This window comes from Sapajus apella, unplaced genomic scaffold (assembly GCF_009761245.1).
Source record: "Sapajus apella isolate SASKATOON/1434 unplaced genomic scaffold, GSC_monkey_1.0 scaffold91, whole genome shotgun sequence".
NCBI lineage: Eukaryota > Metazoa > Chordata > Mammalia > Primates > Cebidae > Sapajus > Sapajus apella.
The window spans coordinates 5527448-5533284 of record NW_022437031.1 but is presented as its reverse complement, the minus strand read 5'-3'; the positions used below and the strand labels follow the sequence as shown (position 1 = coordinate 5533284).

Genomic DNA, 5837 nt, shown 5'->3' with positions numbered 1-5837 from the left:
CCATGCCATAGCATGAATGTAGTATTTAATTCCTTTTTGCAGCTGAATAATATTGCACTGTACAGACATGCCACATTTTGTTTATCTATTCATCAGTTTATGGACATTGGGTTATTTCCATTTTTCAACTACTATGAGTAGTGCTGCTGTGAACTTTTGCATGTAGTACATGGGCATAAGTTTTCATTTCTCTTGAGTATGTATCTACGAATAAAATTGCTGGGTCTTATTGTTACTCTATGTTTAACCTTTTGAGGAACTTTCAGGCCATTTACCAAAATAGCTATGCCATTCTATGCCATTTTACATTTCCACTAGCAATGTATGAGGCCCTCAATTTTCCCACATGCTTACCAACATTTGTTATTACATGTATTTTCATCCTAGTGGGTGTGAAGTGATATCTAATTTTGGATTTGATTTGCATTTTACAAATGTCACAGATACCACAGTTAGACCATGTTGAGGATCTTTTCATTTCCTTATTGGCAACTTATGTAACTTCTTTGGAGAGATATCTATTCAAATCCTCTACCTATTTTTAAATTGAGTTATTTGTCTTTTTATTGTTGAGCTTTTAAGAGTTCCTTATACATTATAGATACATGTTTCTTATCAGATATATGCTTTGCAAATATTTTCTCTCATTCTGTGGGTTGCTTTTTCACTTTCTTTATTGTATCTCTCTTAATTCATTTTCTGTTGTTATAACAATACCACAGACTGGATAATTTATAAAGAAAATACGTTTATTTAGTTCATGGTTCTGGAGGCTAGGAAGTCCAAGAGCATTGCACCAGCATCAGGTGAGGGTCTTCTTACCATGTCATAACATAACCGAGGGCATCACATGGCTAGAGGGCAAGAGCAAAAGGCCACAGAAAGCTTGCTTTTATAGCAAAGCCACCCTCATGATAAAAAGCCCACTCCCATGATAGTGACATTAATCCATTCATGAGGGCAGAAGGGTTAAGTTTCCAACACATAGGCTGGGCACAGTGGCTGACACCTGGAATTCCAGGTGAGATCAGTGAGCCACAGTGACACAACTACACTCCAGCCTGCACTACAGCGTGAGACTTTGTCTTAAAAAAAAAAGTTTCTGACACATAAACTTTTGAGAGACAGATATAAAACATAGCAGTATCCTTTGATGCATGAAAATTTTTAATTTTGATGAATCCTAATTTATTGGTTATCTTTTGTGGCTTGTGCTTTTCGTATTATACCTAACCTAAGGTCATGAAGATTTGCAGCTATATTTTCCTCTGAAAATTTTGTAATTTTGGCAGTTACTTATAGGTTTATGATCCGTTTTGAGTTAATTTTCATATCTGGTATAAGATAAGGTCCAAGTTCAGGTTTTGCAGTTGGATAACCAGTTATTCCAGCATCATTTGTTGAAAACACTACTACTCATTCCCCATGTGAATTGTTTTGGCATCCTTGTTGAAATCAATTGCCCATCAAAGTAAATGTTTATTTCTGAACTGTCAATTAAATTCCATTGATCCATATGTCTATTCTTAGGCCAATACAACAGAGTTTTGATAGCTGTATTTTTGTAGTGAGTTTTAAAATCAGAAAGTGTGGGATCTCCAACTCTGTTCCACTTTTTATTTTTCTATGAAATTTGTTGTATCCACATTAAAATACTTTTTTTTTGAGGGGAAGTATTTTTTTTAACTGTGTTATGATCCTACACAGCTGCCCGGAGTAGGACACTATCATAAGTCATTAGGAGTTCTGAATAAATAAAAATTACAAAACACAAGTTACATAAAAATGTCTTAGTCATATTTACAAACCTATGTATTACGTTAGTGCAAAAGTAATTGCCCTTAAATCTCTTGCTTCATCTTTTAACCTCTGTACAGAGACCAGTAACCTTTTCATGAAGTTCACTTTCTAAAAGTGGATTTCACTTTTTTTTAATTTTTTTTTCTTTTGAGACTGGGTTTCACCATGTTGGCCAGGATGGTCTTGATCTCTTGACCTTGTGATCCACCCGCCTGAGCCTCCCAAAGTGCTGGGATTACAGGCGTGAGCCACCGCGCTCAGCCGGATTTCACTTATTAAAAGTAATGGCAAAAGTGCAATTACTTTTGCACCAACCCAATACAATAAAGCAAATGTAAACACTAAATGCAGCATGAGAGTGATCAAGCAATGCCCAGGGACAGCCACTTTTGGTCAGTCTGCTCCCCCAATGAGCCGGCACCAGCCAGCCCTAGAATCAGACCACTCAACCCTTTCTAAACCAACTGGGCTAGCCCTCAGAAGAGAAAAAAAGATGATCTGAAGATGTCATAGACCCAAAGGACTGAAAGCTAGTGAGAGGATTCCCGCCATCCCCCCACCCCCCACCCCCCAAGTCTGAGGCACATGGAGAAGAAGACAGCACAGAGGCTTAACCTGTGTGTCCAGGCCTCAGAGGTTCCTGCCATCCGGGGCTCAGACAGGCATTTTGCTGCTTTGGGAGGCAAGTCCATGGAATGGTAACTACTTAAGTAAAATCAGAAGGTGCAGAAAATGTTCCCTAATTCAGTAACCTTCCTGACTCTTTGCCAGAAACAGGCCCAAACTGTGAGGGGCAGGGTTGAGGGATACATGATCATGAGCACTGAAGATGCTTGAGTGGGAGCTCAGGAAGAGGGTACACATTGACCTGATTTCGTGGAGAACTTCCAGAATATTTGCAATGTCCTAAATACAACTAAATCCTATCAGTACAGCAGAGTGGGAGCTATGAGGCAGGTGTGATGAATGGGTATTTCTAGATCCAGTAACCAATTAATAACATATGTATCACCTGTGACCTACAAAAGTGCAATCATATGGAAGCAACTGCTCTATATAGCCAGTATTGGTATCTCGCAGCGTCCTGGGACTGGGCAGGGCCCAGCAGCCACCACTGCATGCAGCCTGCCCCTGCCAGCCTTGGGAAGGCAGTTGGAGAGGCATTCAGCTGGGCCCTGGCACCAAGGGGTGAGGCATGGGTGTATTGGGTTGTTGGAGGAGGGCAAGAGCCTCCACCTGGAGGCCACGCACTCACACTGAAAGGCAGCATACCCAGTGCTAGCAACTGGCATGAGGAGCACAGACCAGGAGAAGGAGGAGCTGGATCAAAGCCATTTGCTGCACTATGAACACTGTAGGAAATATGACTTTTAATTAATTTATTTATTTTTGAGACAGTCTCACTCTGTCACCCAGACTGGAGTGCAGTAGCACAATCTCAGCTCACTGCAAGCTCCGCCTCCTGGGTTCAAGCGATTCTCCTACCTCAGCCTCCCCAGGAGCTGGGACTACAGGCATGTGCCACACCTGGCTCATTTTTATAATTTTAGTAGAGACCGGGTTTCACCATGTTGCCCAGGCTGGTCTTGAACTCCTGGCCTCAAGTGATCTGCCTGCCTCAGCAGGGTTTTTTTTATTATTATTATTTGAGACAGCTCTGTCACCCAGGCTGGAGTATGCGATCTGGGCTCACTGCTACCTCCACCTCCTGGGTTCAAGCGATTCTCATGCCTCAGCCTCTTGAGTAACCGACATTACAAGTGCCCACCACCATGCCCAGCTAATTTTGTATTTTTAGTAGAGACGGGATTTCACTGTGTTGGCCAGGCTGGTCTTGAACTCCTGACCTCAAGTGATCTGCCAGCTTTGGCCTCCCAAAATGCTGGGTTTACAAGTGTGAGCCACCACGCCCGGCTGGAAATATGAGTTTTTCTTGCCCTTCATCCTATTGGGAGAATGTTGTGCCATTGGCATTCAGCCCCCCACTATTAACATTTCCTGAAATATAGGATTTTCACGTTTGGTCCTTTGAAAATTCCTGCAAACTGCTAAGTAGGATGGCAAAGTCCCTAATTTTCCTAGGAGATCCCCCATGGTGGTTAATGCTGATAGCCCAGCAGAAAAAGTTAGTGGACTGCTACCAAAACCATTTGGTATAGCTTTCAGGAAGGAAAACTGTTTTCCTTTCCTTTGCCAACAGGAGTGGCTGGCAAGAAGAGTGATCCTTGGACAATGGAGATTGTCTTTTCACTGCCTAGAGTTGGAGAAGTAGGAGCCAACTTTGTGGTTACTTCCTTTCCTGAACTGCTGGTTCTTGCCATTAAATCTCTTGCTCCATCTTTTAACCTCTGTACAGAGACTGACAACATTCCTTTTCATGAAGCTCACTTTCTAAAAATGTATTTCGTTCAATGGCCTGATTTAGCCTTTGTTCAAAGTCTTCCAGTGAAGTGCGGGTGCAGTGGCTCACGCCTGTAATCCCGGGAGGCTGAGGCGGGTGGATCACTTGAGGAGGAGTTCGAGACCAGCCTGGTCAACATGGAGAACCCAGAAGGCAGAGGTTGCAGTGAGCCAAGATCGCACCACTGCACTCCAGTCTGCGTGACAGAGTGACTCCGTCTGAAAAAAATAAAATAAAAAGAATAAGAAAAGAAAACCAAAGTCTTTTAGTAAAACTATTGTTGCCCTTTTTGCTTGCTCCAGGTCATCCCTTGCCTGTTCTGGCTCCCTCACATACTTAAGCAACCACACCTTAATGGCCTACATCTGACTTAAATCATCTAATATTGAGACCTGCTTGTAGCTCTGTGCATATTGATGTTCTGGTTTCTCTGTTAATGCCTCCACTTCATATTTCAGTCTTTGGCTATCAAGTTGCAAGTTTCTATTTCTTTGTTCAGTCTGTACTAATTGTGCTGCCAAGTCTGCTTCTAATTCTCTGCTTCCCTCCTGAAATTCAACTAGCTCATGTCAAGCTTCCTGGAAGATATGTTTATACTTCATATAAACATATGGACATTGGACATTTCCTTCCAATAAGTAGTTTCATCCTTTACACTTGAAAAATCTGGTATATGTTCATCATCCATGATGAAAAAAGTCTCTAATGTGTCAACAGCACATGTTCATGATTGCTTGACCCATGTCTCTGCTTCGCTGGCTTGGCCAGGCTGACCCAGTTGCTCAGCTTTGCTCCCTACCACAGCACTGAGCTCCACTCCATTCTGTTCCTCTTCCTTGAGGTCGTCTAGCTACTCTGGGTCCCTTGAATTTTCAAAGGAATTTTAGAATCAGAAAATAAATTTCTGCAAAAAAAAAAAAGTGACTGGTCTTTTTTTTTTTTTTTTTTTTTTTTTAATGTGTATTTCTTGCAGAGATGGGGTCTTATTTTTTGCCCAGGCTGGTCTTGCAACTCCTGGCCTCAAGCAATCCTCTCACCTACAGCTTCCCAAAGTGCTAAGATCACAGGGGTGAGCCACTGTGCCCAGCCCTGACTCGGATTTTGGTGGTGATTGCATTAAATCCATAGATTAATTTGAGGAGAATTGCTATCTTAAAAATATTAGGTCTTGGGCCAGGCACGTTGGCTCATGCCTGCAATCCTAGCACTTTGGGAGTCCGAGGCAGGAGGATCATGAGGTCAGGAGGATCATGAGATCAGCCTGACCAACATGGTGAAACCCTGTCTCTACTAAAAATACAAAAATTAGCCAGGCATGGTGGCACGCGCCAGTAACCCTACCTACTCCAGAGGCTGAGGCAAGAGAATCGCTTGAATCCAGGAGGAAGAGGTTGCAGTGAGCTGAGATCATGCCATTGCACTCTAGCCTGGGCAATGGAGCGAGACTCCATCCCCCCCCAACAAAAAAAGTCTTCCTAATAAATGAGCATGGTATATCTCTCTCTCACTTTATTTAGATCTTCTTTTTTTTTTCCCCATTGATTTATTTTATTGCATTTTAGGTTTTGGGGTACATGTGAAGAACATGCAAAATTGTTGCATAGGAACACACTTGGCAGTGTGATTTGCTGCCTTC

The 5837-nt window shown here is 42.4% G+C and overlaps 1 pseudogene; it reads right to left on the bottom strand.

Moving 5' to 3' along the window:
- Window positions 1-3745: 3745 nt before the first annotated feature.
- LOC116534982 lies at window positions 3746-4904 on the bottom strand (annotated as a pseudogene).
- Between the last annotated feature and the right edge of the window lie 933 nt (window positions 4905-5837).